Source organism: Callospermophilus lateralis, chromosome 7 (genome assembly GCF_048772815.1).
Source record: "Callospermophilus lateralis isolate mCalLat2 chromosome 7, mCalLat2.hap1, whole genome shotgun sequence".
NCBI classification, from domain to species: domain Eukaryota; kingdom Metazoa; phylum Chordata; class Mammalia; order Rodentia; family Sciuridae; genus Callospermophilus; species Callospermophilus lateralis.
In genome coordinates this window covers 47,645,568-47,663,144 of record NC_135311.1, presented here as the reverse complement: position 1 = coordinate 47,663,144, position 17,577 = coordinate 47,645,568, and positions in this window count along the sequence as shown.

Here is a 17,577-nt window from a genome sequence, read left to right as displayed (position 1 = left end):
AAAAGAATGAAATACCCGTCCTAAAACTGCAGGTTGCTTTAATTTTCAAAGAATACAACATATGGAAAGAACTTTACAGTGTCAAGAAATAGTTTTTTAAAAGTCGTCATAGAAAAAAGGCAATTTTGCCAAAAATTAAAAATATTTCTTTATTTTGAAGTATAGCTGTGTCAAACTAAAATTAGGGCATGAAAATGAATATTTTATAAATATTGAAAAAAAATTAAGGAACCTTCTGAAGCCAAGGCACAGAGGGATATTTAAATGAAGCGTATATCTAATCTGGAGATGACTCTATTTCTTTTATTTGAAAAGCAAAAGAATCAAACTCCTGGTCAGAATCTTAAAGTAGTTTTAAAAACAAATTCTGAAGAAAGAAGCCATACTTTATAGCAGTAGTTCTCAACCTGGGCTGATTTTGTTCCCCAAAAGATTATCTAACAATGTTTGTAAACATTTTTGGTTCTTTCAACTGGGGATGCTACTGGCCGTTAGTCAGTAGAGGCCAGGGATGCTGCCTCACCACATGTTAGCAGTTCTGCTGTTAAAGGAATAAAAAAAAAAAAATGCTTGGCATAATATTACAAGATATTTGATTTATGTATCTACCTGACACACTTTCTCACAATACAAGTGTCATTCACAAAGTTTTAAAATGTCTATTGGAACAGAAAATTAAGCGGGGGGCGGGGGGGTGGGGAATGTGTTTATATTACTGATAAGACATCTGGTACATGATTCTGTGACTCCAACCATTTTGGGTTGGATCTGGAATGTCCCCCAAAGGCTTATATGATGAAGTCTTGGTTCCCAGTACAGGAGTGTTCAGAGGTGGGGATTTGGGGAAGTGAGTGGATCATGAGGGCTCTGACTTCATCAATGGATTAATCAATTGATGGTTTATAATTGGACTCTTTGGAGGTGATGGAACCTGTAGGAGTCCAATTGGAGGGGTGGAGGGAGCGAGTCACTGGGGACTGGCTCTGGAAGAGTATATCTTGTTCCATTGTTCTGGAGATGTGTGTGTGTGTGTGTGTGTGTGTGTGTATACATACATACATACATACACACACACCATAGGTAGTAGGTAGTTGTATCACTCACAGATTTATTTCTGACTTTTTTTTTCCCTCTAATCCACATACCTCTTTGTATTTTCAAATCTGAAGAAATAAACAATGCAGCCTGATTTCTGGGAAGGTCATGTGAATACATACATATTTCTGGAACCCTAGAGAATAATATTATATAATACACTGTATTCTGGGAAGGTCATGTGAATACATACATATTTCTGAAACCCTAGAGAATAATATTATATAATACACTGTATATTTTAATAATATGTCTCTAGTTAAAGAAAGTCGGAATCATTGATTGGAAATAAGCTAAATGTAAACTCTTAAGCAATTTATGTGTGTACATTTTTGGCTTAAGTAATAAATATAAGCAACAGATAGCTAGTGAAGACAACTTATATAAGGAAAGACTGGAAAGGGAGAATCAGGACAATTTCTAATGTCAGCTAGGTGACCAAACTATTTAAATTTGTCTGGGTCTCAATTTCCACATCTACAAAAAAGAGGGACACATTAATGATCAGTATATTTTTCCCCAATTGCAAAATCCCATGACCCTAAGTGAGAGTATGGAATTAGTAGATTTTAAAATAGCCACGTTATGCTTCCTGGCAAAAAATGTTACCCTTGAGCGTAGCTCTGTTGGAGCTGGCTGCCACCCCTCCACAACCTAAGCCTGTATCCCCAGGAGCACTTTCTGAAGGTGAGTTCCAAATTAAACTCCACTATTTGTAGTGTTTTAGGATCAAAAAACATAATGACAACATACTGGAAGAGGTTACGATTTAAAAGTTATTTTATGACTTAAAGCTTCTGTTTAAAGGATGCTACTGGCCATTATGAGAATCCAAAGAGAGTTGTCACAGGCTAACAAGCCACTTGAATCAATTTGAGCTATGATTTGGAAATTATCATTTATAGCCCCTAATTTGTTAAACCCAGAACGCAAATACAAGTTTTGAAGAAACGACTGTCCATTTATAAACACAATTTTTATGAAATTTACTTTCTTACCAGCAGATGTCAGTATGATCTAAGTAACTAACATTTTAATCAGTTTTTAAATACCTACCAGTAAACTGAGTAAAAACAGTCTTAAAATAACAAAGTTTAAAACTTGTCAATGTTTTTTATCAAGAGTATCTTAAGTGGAACTAGAGAAACATCAATCTTTCAAATGTTATTTAGTTTAAATGAGTCCTGGCTCAGGTAAATCACATTACATAAACTATAATACATGTTATCATTATAAATTATATGAGAGTAGCCTTTCTTGGTGACATATAAAAGATATGAACTTAATTAAATACATAATTATAACATGTACTAAAGTATAGAGTAACATTATTTTTAGATCTCACACATCATAGACACTACAACCAAAAGAAACTCATTTAGGACCAAGCGTGGGGCCGCACACCTGTAACCCCAGTGGCCCCAGAGGCTGAGGCAGGAGGATCATGAGTTCAATGCCAGCCTCAGCAACTTAAAGAGGACCTAAGCAACTCAGTGAGACCCTATCTCTAAATAAAATGTAAAAATAGTCTGGAGATGTGGCTTAGAGGTTAAATGCCCTGGCATCAATCCCTGCTCAAAAAAAAAAAAAAAAAAAGAAAAAGAAAAAGAAAAAGAAAAAACTCATTTATCTCTGGGTGACATATATATAATGCTGGGCAAAATACATTAATTCCTAATGAAAACTAAAACATCAATAGTTTACATGATTTGTTTTCTAGAAAGTAGCTTTTTGCTGTTAGCAGAGTTTTAAATCTAATGTCAAGAACAGCATTATTACATGCCAAACACACATTTTCCATCATCCCCTTTAGTCTTTGCTGCAACCCTGCACCGTAGGTAGTTGTATCACTCACAGTTTGAAGATACAATAACTGATGTTCATAGATGTAAAGTGTTTATCCAATAAAAGGCTACACAGCAAGCCAAAATGATAGACTACTGATTCCAACACTCTACTCTGCTTTTCATATAATACTCCATTTCTTTGAAATTGTCCTTTCATGACTCTGCATTGAGGAGACTTCTTGCTTATTTTTCACCCTTGGAGTTAAGCCACATTTTATGCCAAGTATTTCTGCAGCAACGATATGGAACACAGCTAAAAGTAGATAAAAATAAGGATAAGAAAGAGGAAAATCTGTAAAATCATTTTTAATAGCAAAGATGATACTTTCTTATAAAGTAAAAGGTGCATTTATTATATAATAGCAATCCCATGCCTAGATATTTACCCAGGAAATATAAAAAAATACATATTTCACAAAAACTTGTACATGAATGTTTATCAAAACTTTATTCATAATCATCAAAAGCTGAAAATATGAAGGACATCAGCAAGATAGAACACGACTGCCTGTCATTCATCCTCCCTACAAAAAGGGACCACAACAAAGAGTAAATGACAATATTCCAGCTGGAGTGACTGAGGAAGTACATTGGAGAGTAGCAGGAAAGTGGGACAATCCCTGTGAAGCGTGAAAACCCAAGATAGCACCACAGAAAGGAGAGATGCACCCTGCCTATGCCCTACTCAGATTGATTCAAAGTCAAGACAGACTTGTCCTTACAGCGACCTCAATAGTCACTTGAATCAATTTGAGCTATGATTTGGAAATTATCATTTATAGCCCCTGCAGACAACTTTACAGGAGACTCCTGCTGTCCTCACAACCCTCAAATATGTTTAGAGTTGCCCAGAGTTCATGTGGCTCTATTACCACAGAGTAGAGCTCACATTGTACATCCCTCACCCCTGAGCTCTAATGGCTAGGCACCATCTTAAAACTGGACCTACTGCTAGACAGCATCCTGCCCTGTAAGCTAGTGCCACAACATGACTCCACTCTTGAGATTCCACCATCATTGCTCACCAAGAATACAACACCTGAATGTCAAACCCATGAAGGGCCCCTTTCCCCTAGGAAACAGGCACTCACACTGAGAGAAAGCTAAAATACAACTGATGGCTCAAGTGTACCTTTTCCTAGACTGACAGCCAACCAGGCAGCAACTCTGTCTCCTGCCTCAAGAACTCACTGCACAGGCAGTTGGGCTCCTGCAACTGGCCTGACAGGCAGCCAGGTGGTACTTTGCCCCCACCTCCATCAGCATGAGCCCACCACATGGCTAATTGGCCATTGGTTGATGCTCCCTTATCCTGGTCCAAAAGCTAGCCAGGCAGTGGTCTTGCCCCACCAGTGAACACATAGCACAACTGGATGCCTAACACCACCACTCCCCCAACCACACACACACACACACACAGCCTGAAACTGGCCCAATAGTCAGCTAGGTGGCACCTTTGCTCCCAGAAAAACCACACCACAGTCACAGATACAGCCTAGGCTATTGACAAAACCAACTGAAGAAACTGCACAGAGACCACTCTACTGAAATACTCAGAACCAAAACTAACATACCACATCTAAGTGACACTCTATCAACCATATACAGCAAAATGGCTCTCCCTACCAAACAAACAAATAAAAAACCAGAAAATTTGAAAAGGCAACTGAAGTACTAGATGCATAGATATCAATGCAGGAGCACAAGAAAGATTTAGGAGGGAAAAAAAAAAAAAACACGAACAAGATTCCCAAGGGAACACAATGGTTCTGTAGTTACAGATCCAAAGAAAAGGAACTTTACAAAATGCTTGAAAAGAAGTATAAAAATAATGATCTTGTATCTTATCAGGAAGATACAAGAGAATACAAACAGATAATTCAATGAAATCAGGAAAACAATTCATAATCTGAATGAGAAATTAATGAAGATATAGGCATCATAAACAAGAATCCAACAGAAATCTTGCAGTTGAAGAATTCAATAAATGAAATAAAAATATAACTGAGAGCCACAACTAATTAAACATACAAAGAATTTCTAATCTTGAACATATATCTTTTTAATTAACCCAGTAAGAGGGTTAAAAAAAACAATGAATAATAATGAAGACCAGCTATGAGATCTATAAGATAGCAGTAAGCATACAGATATCTGCATTCTGGAAGTTTTAGAGGGAAAAAAGAGAAAGAAGGGCAGAGAAAGCACACTTAGCAAAATAATAGCTCAAAACCTCCCAAACTGTGGGAGATATATAGACATCAAAATCAATGAACTAAAAATTCTAATTAGATTCAACCCAAAGAGGCCCTCTCAAAAACATATTATAATAGAAAGCTGTCAAAAGTCAAAGATTAAGTAGACTTTAAAAAGCATCAAGAGAAAAACAACAAGTAACATATAAGGGAATACTCATTAGATTAAGAGCAGATTTCTCAGCAGTAACTCTTTAGTCCAGAAGAGAATGCAATGCTATATTGAAAGTGCTGAAAGAGAAAAAAAAATGCAAACCAAGAATACTAGAATCAGGAAAGCTATCCTTAAAAAACAAAGAAGATGTAAAGTCTTTCTCTGACAAACAAAAACAGAAAATTCATCCCCACTAGACCAGTTTTGCAAGAAAGTCTTTAAAGTAGTCCTATTTCTAGAAGGGATAGGATGATAATTACTATCACACAAAAAAATGCAAAAATATAAAACTCCATACTGGAGTAGATACACAAATGAGAGGATGAGGAATCAAACCTCCTAACTACAGCAAACTGTCCAAACACAGTGACTAACACAAGGAGGAAGAAAGGGACAAAAACACATGAACCAACCAAACAAACAACAAAATGACTGGAGTATGTTACCATCAAGAGCCTTGAGTATAAATGGATTTAATTTCCCAATTAAAAGATGTAGACTAAAAAACAAGACCCAACTATGTGCTTCCTATAAGAATCTCACCTCACCAGCAAAGACATGAATAGAATGAAATTGAAGTGATAAAAGAAGATATTCCATTCAAACAGAAACAAAAGCAAGCAAAAGTAGCTATACTCATGGTGGTTAAAAATATTTTTAAGATTTTTAAGCCAGAAACTACAAAAAGAGATAAGAAGGTCATTATATTATGATAAAAGGATCAATTCAGTTAAAAGATATGACAATAGAAATTAATAGCCCCCCCCACAAACACCAGACCACCCAAATATATAAAGTAAATATTATTGAATGTTAAGGGATAGACTCCAACACAATAATTCTGGGGGTTTTAAAACCCACTTTCATCATTAGTTAGATCATCCAGACAGAAAATTAATAAAAAGGCATCTGAGTTAAATAATAGTATAGACCTAATAGACATTTACAGAACATTCATCCAACAACTACAGAACACAAGTTTTCATCAGCACATTTCCAAGATATATGTTAGGCCACAAAATCAGTTTCAGTAAATTTTTAAAAATTTGAATCATATTGTGCATCTTCTCTGACCACAATGTGATAAAATTAGAAGCCAATAGAAGTAGAAATAATAAAATTGTATAAATATATGAAAATTAAATAACATGCTCCAAAATAACAATGGGTCAAAGAAGATATTGGTAGTATTATTAAAAATGTCTGGAAACAAATAAAAATCAAAACATATACCAAAAACCTATCACAGGAGGAAAGTTTGTAGCTATGAACACCTATGTTAAAAAATAGAAAGATTTCAAATGAACAACCTATATACTATTGATAGGAATATAAATTATGAATAGCCATTAAGTAAAACAGTATTTTTTTCCTCAAAGAACTAGCAATAAGGCTACCATATGATCCACCTATTGCACTTTTGAATATATATCCAAAGGAAATGAAATCAGTATGTCAAAGAGACATCTGCCTCCTATGATTTTTGCAAAATTATTCTTGGCCAAGAACAGCCAAGTTATGTAATAAACCTAAGCATCCATCAACGGATGAATGTCTGTTGTGGTTTGGATAAGTGGTGTCCCCCAAAAGCTCATGTATGAGACAATGCAAGCATGTTCAGAAGTGAAATGATGAGATTGTGAGAATTATAACAGAATCAGTGGACTAATACTCTGATATGATTCAACTGGGTGGTAATGGTAGGCAGGCAAGTGTGGCTGAAGGAGGTAAATCATTGGGGGCATGCCTTTGGGGTACATATTTTATCTCTGGTGAGCATAGCTGTCTTTTTGCTTCCTTGCCATCATGTCCTGAGATGTTTTCTCTGCTACCCTCTTCCACAATGAGATTCTGCCTCACCTTGGGCCCAAAGCTATGGAGTTGGCCAGCCATCAACTGAACCGCTGAAACCATGAGCCAAAATAAACTTTTTCTTCTCTACACTGTTTTTGTCAGGACTTTTGGTCACAGTGATGAAAAAGCTAAAGAAAATTTGGGATGTACATACAATGAAATATTATTGAGCCATGAAAAAGAAATACCTTTATTTGCAGCAACATGGATGGAACTGGAGGACATTATATTAAGTGAAATAGGTGAGGCACAAAATAGGTCAGGATTGAAAAGACAAATGCCACATGTTCTCACATGTGGCAGCTAAAATTTGTTTCTTAATAGAGAGTAGAATAATCATTACCAGAAGCTGGGAAGATGATAAGAAAAGTGGATAGAGAGAGGACAGTTAATGATTCAGGGGTACAGGTGGATAGGAAGAATGATTTCCGATGTTCTAAAGAACAGTAGGAAAACTATGTTTGACAATGATTAGTTGGTTATTTCCAAATAGCTAGGAGAGAGGATTTTGAATGTTCCCAGGACAAAGAAATGATAAGTGTCTGAGGTGATAAGTCAATTACTCTGAAATGTACATTACATATTGTTTACATGCATTGAAACACCACATTGTACTTCATAAATATGTAATTATTATGTGTGAATTAAAAAGAAATTGTGTGTGTGTGCACACGTGCATGCACTTGGATGCACAAAGGAAGGGGGAGTTGAAAATAGCCCAAGTTTTCATCCACTAGTTAAAGGATAAATGTATTGTGGTCTATCCATACAGTAGAATACCTCTCACAATGAAAGGGAACACATTTCTGAAACTTGCAACAGCATGCCTAAATCCTAAAAGTATTAAGCAAAACAAAAAAGCACAGGCTTATATGATCTCACGTGCATGACTTTCTGGAAAAAGCAATACCACAGAGTCAGAAAACAGATTAGTAATTATCAGGGCCTGGTGGGAAAATGTGGATTGACTACAAAAGAGAATGAGAGAATTTTGGGGTAATGTAGAATTTTCTAGATCATGGTTGTGATGGTGGCTATGTTACTATACACATTTATGTATACTTAAAATTGATGGATTTTACTTTATGTACATTTTATATCAATACACAAGACTTTTTTTCAAAAGTAAAAGACAATGGACATGTAAGTATTTTCATTATCACTAGTAATGAAATTTCTTAAATATTGAGTCAAATAACAAGAAAAGAGAAGTAAACAAACAGCCCGAGTCCTTGACTCACCTGGGAATGGAGAATAAAAACTAGCACCCTAGAGCTGGCTGGCCAGCCCACTCATGTGATCTTGTGTGAAGCAGTACTTCTCTCCAAGTCTTAGTTTACCTACTGTTAAGTAAATTGCATTAGATTTTCAAATTCTTTAAATGTCTTAAACTTTTCAAGCTCAAAAAACAAAGCAAGAACCATGTTTATTATTCCAAAGACTTTTCTCCTTGCTGGTTATTAAAGGAAAGTGTAGACCTCACACTTTCCTTCAGTAGGGAAGAAGGGTTAATAATCTTAGTTATTATCACTCACAAAATGGAGAGGAAAATTATGCTATTCGGCCAGTAGATGTCATGCACTCATTTATGAAAACCTGAAAATTCTTCATATCAAAATATTTTTTAAATGAATGTTTGCCTAATATTTTTACCTGTAGTAATTATTAACATTGTTTCTCAAAAAAAAAAAACTTAGAGAAAGGAAAATGTCCTAAATATTCAACCTGTTCCTCATTTTTTTCCCTTTAGATCTAATTAAGTACACTAAGTCTATCTACCAAGATGGGGAAGAAAATCTCTTTTATTCCAGTATGATTAATGTTTCAAAGATTTTTTTAAAAAATGTAATCATGACTGTACAGACATCACTTACCCAATCTTGGGAAACTCATTTCTTTAACGGTATTCTCTTCATTCTCAATGTCTCTGCTGATGAAGCTTCCTGATACCTCATATACCATAGAACTTTACACTAAGCAAAACAGTTTCCAGGTTGTCTTGTAACTTTGGTACAAGTCTCTTTTCTCTTTTGATCATAAATTCCTGGGAGGACCACTGCTGCTCACCCAACCACGTAGCATAGTACCTGTGCTCAATGTGATTGTTGATGGTGTACAAACAAGTGAACTAAAATTTGAATCAATCTTATATCTCAAAATAGGTGGCGTCTCTATGACCAGGTCAAAGTAAAAAGACCAACGAGTGGTCAGAACAATTGAAAACCACAGAGAAGTGTATCACTATTTTCCCTGGAGAAACACAGGGGACAATTGTGTCCTTATAGAGAGACTCTCTCTGCAGCATACAGAGACCAAAAGCACTAAAGATAACACAATAGATATGGCTTATGTAATAAGCTAGCAGAAAGTCTTAACCTTTTTAGTGCCAAAGACATGTGGAGATTTGACATCTGAGGATGCCTAGGGACTCCTCAGAATAATGTTTTCAAAAAACATAAAATGCTTAACAGTCACAAAGAACACTAATTACATTTAAATAGAGTTCTCAAAATATTTTAAACAATTTATTTATAAGATCTGGCAGCAGGTTTAAAATAACTACTATAATTTCATTAAAGTGATGAGTGTAAATGATATTTTGAGAATCTGCGACAACTGTAAAATGATATGAAAAAATATTTTTGACAGTCACAGGTACTGGTAATCTTCTGTAATTTTTGCCTAAATTTGAAATGGGTAAAAAATGCTACATTTAAATGTTACATTCTAAATACATAAATCCCTTGATCTCCATTTGTGAACCATCTGAGGAGGTCATCAGATCCAAGGTCAGGAACTCCTGGGCTGAAGGGAAGATAGAAGAGTGGAAAAGAGGGGTTTTGAAGGATGAAGGACAGAAGAATTTTTCTTCTACCTGATTTCTCTTTTCCTTCAGAAAGCTCACAGTATTCATTTCCTCAGTGTGTTAGCTTGCATCCCTGTGACCAAAATACCTGGCAAGAACAACTTGGAAAGGGAAAGTCACTTTAGTTCATGGTTCCAGACCATGGTCTGATTAAGTACGTTGCTCTGGCCAAGGTGAGGCTTGTGTGGAATTGTGTGGCAGAGGAATGATGCTCCATGGGCAGCAGCCAGAAAACAGAGAGAAGGACGAGGAGAGAGACCTCAGGGAAGTGAACCCTTCCAGGGTAACCCCCTGTGACCCATCTCCAGCAACACACCACCTGGTTGGTAACAACACTGCCACCCAGTCAGACCATTCAAACTAAGATGGACTGATTAAGCTACAACTCTTACAGTCTAATTATTCCTGCATCCACACAGTAGCTTTGGGGGGACACATTCTTACCCTTTTACAGTAGGGATTGAATCCCCATCACCCCATTAAATCATTCTTTCCCCGGCCATGCCTGACATCTTGGAATTGCATAATCCAGTGGACATGTGTTGGTCCCTATCTTATCTGATTTCTCTTCAGCTTTTTCACTTTTGGGCGGGGGAGCTAAGGAGCACCGGGGATTGAACTCAGGGGCACTCGACCACTGAGCCACATCCCCAGCCCTATTTTGTGTTTTATTTAGAGACAGGGTCTCACTGAGTTGCTTAGTGCCTCACTAAATTGCTGAGATTGGCTTTGAAGCCACCATCCTCCTGCCTCCACCTCCCACGCCACTGGGGTTACAGGCACCTGGACAGCCTTGTCACTTTGGATAGTACTCTTTTTAAACCTTCTTTCCTCCTTTGACTTAACTCAGTCTTCTCCTCTTCCTTCTTTGGAGGCTTCCTTTTCAGCTTCCTCTCCCACATCCTCTTCTTCTGCCCGGGGCTGTGTCCCTGGAGTTCTGTTTGTGCTCTGCTTCTCTTCTCAATCTGCACATTTTCTCTGAAAATTCTGGTGGATCTCATCCATATCTCTAACCCAAGCTTCTTTCTTGATCCTAGATCCCTATATTCGAGGAGTCATGACATAACTCTTTTGAAATGTACCAAGAGTCTCTCAAATGCAACTATCCCAAAGTAAACATCCTCTGCCCTCCCTGTTCTTCTCTTAACGTTCTCTGTGATGGTGAATGAGATTGCACTCCCCAAACCGCCCATGTCGAGGGTCTGGAAGCTATTTTTTACTTTTTTTCCCCCCTTCCTTGCCCCCAAGCATAAAATTAATTGCCAATTTTTCAAGATTTGTTTATCTTTCAGATGTCTAAGCTTGTCCCTTTTCTCAGCTCCCTACTATTACTGCATTAGATATTTTAATAGCTACCAATCGTTCATTGCTTACAATGTGTCGGGTCCTATGCCAAGTGCTTCAAACATGTTGTCTTACTTAATCCTCCTATCATCCCAGGGGGTAAGAATTATTATGTCTGTAATTACAAACAAGGATATAGAAGCCAAAGAAGGGTAAGAATTTGTCCAAGTTCATAGGGCTTTTAAATGGCAGAGCCAGGATCAGAGCTTTGGTCTACTAGCCTCTAAAGCTGTATACCTCCTGGTATTCCTTACCAAAATCATGCTACTGCTAAAATTCTTCCTCTCAGAGGCAAATTTGATCACCTTACTCAGTTGCCTATTATTTTTTTTGGGGGGGGGGGCGTTCCTAAGCACCTTCACTATAGTGCTGATCCCTAAACTTGCCTTCCTGCACTTGCCCTTGCTTACTTTCCCAGCCTCCTCTCTTGCCCCCACCCAGCTGGCCCTCCACACTCAGGTGGTGTCCACGCCTTCACACCTTCTTCTCTGACCTACTGTATTCGTTTGCTATGGTTGCCAGAACAAATTGCCACAGATCGGTAGCTTAAATAACAGTTTATTTTCATAGTTCCAGAGGTGAGAAGCTTCACATTTCAGATCCACTTATTTTATTTCTTTTCTTTCTGTGAGTTTTGTTTTTCCTCAATATGCATATTTTGACCATATATTTTCTCACCTATTTAGTTATTATGACAATGTGCTGGCTAGCATGGGGCACCCTACTTGATCTCTTTTGCATGCAAAAGGTTTAGCCTCTATGTATTTGATCCTTCCTTTCTAGGAAAGAATTTAGGCAATCACTCAGCATTCCACAAACATACTTATTTAGCAGATACTGCATAGCACTGTTATAGATGCTCAAGATGTAAGCAAGGATAAGAAACAGTCACTGTTCTCAAAATATAGAAGAAAACAAGCATATAAGTGGTACTGAGAGTAAAATAGCTCTTTCTTGAGGGTAGAATGGAGCAAAAGGAGGAAATATATGACTTATACCATAATTTGGCCATTCTTTTTCTGAGGTGATGCTACTGATCATTCTTACTCTATTTTCTTGTAATCAGGAAACTGTGAGCTCACGAGCGAGATGGACCTGGGTTCTAATTCCATATTCATTATTTACTAGGATGTGAATGTAACAAGTTTTTTAATATCGTTGAGGTTAACTTTCTTTATGCTCAAAGTAAAACTTATTGTAAGGGAGGCAATATGTGTAGTGGCTAACGGATAAAGTTCCACACTGGGAATCAGCCAGGTGATCTTGAACAAGTTACTTAATTTCTCCATTTCTCAGTTTTCTCATTTATAAATCTAGGAACAGAGCCTTAGTCTATTGGACTCCAATAACTCCTTATTGCCAGAATCTCTGATATTCCTTACCAAAAACATGCTACCACTAAAATTCTTCCTCTCAGAGGCAAATTCAATCAACTTGCTCTGCATTTATAAAATATGCAAAATCTTATCATTGTCTTTTCTTTTGGAATAAATTATTTAAGTGCATTAAAGAATGCTCTTCTTCCCTCAGATAATTGCACAGCTGGAAGCCTCATGTTACCTGGGTCTCTGCAGTCCTGCTGTCCTCTTACTCTGTTTTATTTCTTCTTAGTACATTGCTATCTCATATATCATATATTTTGCCTGTTAATTTATTTAGTTCTGTCTTCCTTCACTAGAAGTTAAGGCAACCTTTATAGTTTTTAATTTTAGACACTTGTTTAAATACTAATTGGTGATCATTTACAAAAGCTGACTAAAATTTGACTCTTAAAACAAAGGTTGAAAGATTCATTTTCAAACAAACATGTTGTCTAGACACAACTTACAGTAAACTTGGAAACTTTTAGGTTTAAATTCGAACAACTTATTTTTTTTTTCTCTTTCCCCAATATTCCTTGGGGTAATGCAAGATTTTCAAGAAGGAATTTAAAGAATATACTTTCTTTAATCTACTCTCTGATGACATGAATGGCTTGATAGAATTTTTTAAAGTTATATCAGCCTTGCATTATTGAAATAATCTAATTTGATCATTTTGTACATTGTACATTGCTAGTTTTGGTTTGCTGATTTTTTTTTTTTTTTTTTAGGATTCCGACATCTACATTCATAAGTGAAATTTACACAAGATACTTTCAGTTTACTCTCAAAATTCCTACCTTATCTGAGGGTTCTTTTTTCCTTGTTATGGTTTGGATCTGATGTATCCCCCAAAAGCTCATGTGTGAGACAATGCAAAAACATGCAGAGGTGAAATGATTGGATTCTGGAAACCTTAATCCCAACAGGATTAACCTGGTGGTAACTGAGTAGAGTGCAGCTAAAAAAGTAGGTCATTGGGGGAGTGTTTGGGGGTATATATTTGGTAAACTAAGCTTAGTGTCTGTCTCTCTCTCTCTCTCTCTCTCTCTCTCTCTCTCTCTCTCTCTTTCTTCTTCTTCTTCTTCTTCTTCTTCTTCTTCTTCTTCTTCTTCTTCTTGATCATCATGTGAACCACTTTCCTTGGCCATACTCTTCCACCATGATGTTCTTCCTCACCTCCAGCTCTGAGGAATGGAGCTGACTGCCAATGGATTGAGACATCTAAAAATGTGAACCTTCAAATAAAATTTTCTTCCTTTATAATTGTTCTTTTAGTCACAGCAGCAGAAAAAAACTGACTAAAACACTCCCATGGGAGGTATTCATGGAAAGAGATGTACAAGGAATTTGTAGATATTTTCAGCAATATCTTAACAATCTTGTTTCTTATTTCTACTTCAACACTTTTCTTTATATGCCCTAGAAAATAGTTGAAACTATTACTTTCAGAAAAGTGCACTAGCAAATACTTAATCTGACCTTTTGTTACATAGCTGAGCATTTTTAACCAAGAAGTCAAAAATTTCATACCATATTTTCTAGTTGTGCTGTGATTCCTTCCTTTCCTTGTGCCTTTGCTTGGTTCAATGGAACAGTCCACTCTAGTAGCCAAGATAGGGGAGGTTCAGGTTCAAGATAATGGAGAACACAGTTACTGTTCACAGTATCACCCTATACATAAGGATTTTATTTATATTTTAAAATATTTTTGTCTTAAATGGGCTTCAGGTTTTCTGGAAACCAAAGTACATTTATGACACTGTAGTTTATTTTATCATGCTGAAAAATCCTTCTACTAGGATTTATTTTTTGTCCATATATTTTACTATAAATTTTGTGTTCAGACGGTGGATACTGACCAAGTAAATCAAAGGAAGTGACTGAAATCTTCAGTCTTCAGCGATTTGATTTGGTAATTGGGGTATGTTTTCTGATACATGTTATTTACTCCCAAAGGTTTTCCTTGGCCTCTAGAGAGTGAGCTCTGTGCTCTTTGAGTTCCAGCTATTTATTTCTATGACAGCATCTAGCACGCTGCTCACTGTATACCTGTTTTAGTCAGCTTTTTTGCTGTTATGACTAAAACACTCCACCAGAACAACTGTAGAGGAGGAAAAGTTTCTGAGGTCTCAGTCCTTATACAGCCAGTTCCATTCCCCAGGGGCTCCAGGTGAGGCTGAATATTGGAAGAGTGTGGTGGAGGGAAGCAGCTCACATGATGATCAGAAAACAGAGAGAGAGGTCTCCATTTACCAGATACAAATATATACCCCAGAGCCTCACCCCAATTCTCTCCTCCTCTAACCACACCCTACCACTTCAGTTGCCACTTAATTAGGGGATTAATTCACCAATTGGGTTAAGACTCTCACAACCCAATCACTTCTCTTCTGTACCTTCTGGCATTGTCTCATACTTGAGCTTTTGGGGGACACTTCACGTTCAAACCATAAAAATCCCTTATTAGACCACAAGGTTATTGCTGACAAGGTCAGAGTCTATTCCCTGCTACATCTCCAGTGACAACCCCAGTGCCTGGCTCATAGAAAAAGTTAAAGACAATAAACAATAACAAATAACCCCTTCCCGCTTGTATGAACAAATTCATCTGTATTATCCAGACCTTTTTTTTTTAAAACCTACTTCCAATACCTGAGATACAAAAATAAATAGAAAAAGTATCATGGAAGATTTTAGTTAAATCACCAACTCAAGGTCAAAGTTCTATAAATAGAATAACTATAGAGTCAAGCTTTTTTCTAAAACATTTCCAGAAGAGGGATATACTTAGCTTTTCCATTTATGGATAGTTCACATTTTTTAGAAAGTAATTTTTTTAAAAAATGAATCAAAACTCATCTCCTTGGGCTGGGGCTGTAGCTCAGTGGCAGAGTGCTTGCCTTGAATGTGTGAAGCAATGGGTTCAATCCTCAACACCACATAAAAATATAATAAAATAAAGTCATGCTGTTCATCTACAACTACAAAAATTTTTTTTTAAAAAACCCTCATTTCCTTGATTATATCTGTACTTTGGACTTTTGTAGAGTTCCATTTCTACAGTATAGTTATCCAAATTCTATAAAAAGACACAAGATCAAAATGATTTCAACTGTGGAAGGATAGTGCTGCAGTCTGGCTGGGCACAAATCACGAGCCACTGAGGCAGGAACAAACTTTATTTCTGAACTCCACCAGCACACTCCCCGGGGAACTCTCCCGAATGCCATGCAGCTCCTCCAGGAACCACCAACCGGAAAATCCCTCCTCTGGCACTTCCCCAACCAATGGGAACTGAGAACTCCAAAGTAGCAGGCTGAGGCAGACAGCAGGGGTCTAATATACACAGTTTAACATAACCATTATCATGTCAATGGCTGTCACCTCTCAACCACTTGTTCTGGCAAAAATGCCTTGTTATGGCTCTCAGCAGGATAGTTTGTCCTGAACAGACATCACCATCAGGTGGAAGGTCGGCTTTTGTTCCTTCAGTAAAATTTGCAGGTCTTGATTTTGAATTCAAGTATTTACAGACTAGTCAAAAAAGAAAGGGACAGGAATACTGGTGGGTTTGGTGACTGTACTCAAGGAGGAGAGATAGACTTAAGCTTTAGCTTTATATTCCATAAGAGAGGTATTATTATTATTATCATCATTCAGGTCCCTTACACTATAGAAAATAAACAAGATATGGGGATTCATTTCTCAATGTGATATTTTACACTTGAAAGTGGTCATCAGAATTTCTCTATATGTCTTTGCTCTGTTCCCAAATTGTTCTGCCTAGTTTCATTGTAATGTCAACTCTACATTGGAAGGACTAAAATTTCCTTCTCTTCCTAACTAACTGGTTATTGCCAACTGGTTTATCATTGGCACCATTATTCTCCTAGGCAACTTAAAATATGAAGCTTATCAATCCTGCTCATGCCCCATGGGTCACCTACGCAGTCATGGCCATTTTCTCCTCCATAATGTTTCTCAAAACCACTTCTTTCCAGAAATATTTGAAGACCCTCATTGCTGTGCTATTCAATTTCTGTCTCTTTTTCACTGTGGCTTTCATCCCATTTTTATCCACAAAGCATACTAAGGTTGTCCTAATTTTTCCTCCACTGTCATCAGTCTTTCACCAAATTTAAAACCCACATTGTATGCATGTCCTCCCATATCAGTCTAAACTTCTTCTTCTGCCCACATTTCAAGTTCTCCTTCAACTTCCTAACCCCCTCTCAAATCATTTAGCTTTATTTTAGCTCCTGCTTCCCATTGCATGGCCCTAAACTCCAAGTTCACTTTGGCTGGAACCCTCCCTCCCTACAGCCCACCTGCACCCTCACTCACCACAACTCTGCTACATTGGTATTGATCTGCCCTCTTCTCTGTGACAATTCTAAAGCTTACTTTAAGTCCCATTTCCTCCACAAATTCTTGTCCCAATTATTCAAGGTCTTATTCATCTCCTCTTTCTCTCCTTTAATATTTTTATTACAAACTGTAAACAAAAGTGAATAAAACTTATGTGTATGGTTTAACAACTAGTTGTAAAAAGAAAACCACGTACCCCACTCGGATATGAAACAGAATATTTACTGGAGCCCTGGGAGCCCACCCCTAACTCGATGTATCCTTTCCTTATCAATTTTATAATACTAATTATCTTTATCTCATAATTTATCACTTACAGTAATTAAGTACCATCTTGCCTTCCCTTGTGGCTCAAGTGTGTGGATTTTGTTTCTTCTTCTCAATGGTAGGTTCTTGAAGGGCAGGAACTGTATAGATTATTTTTCAGAAT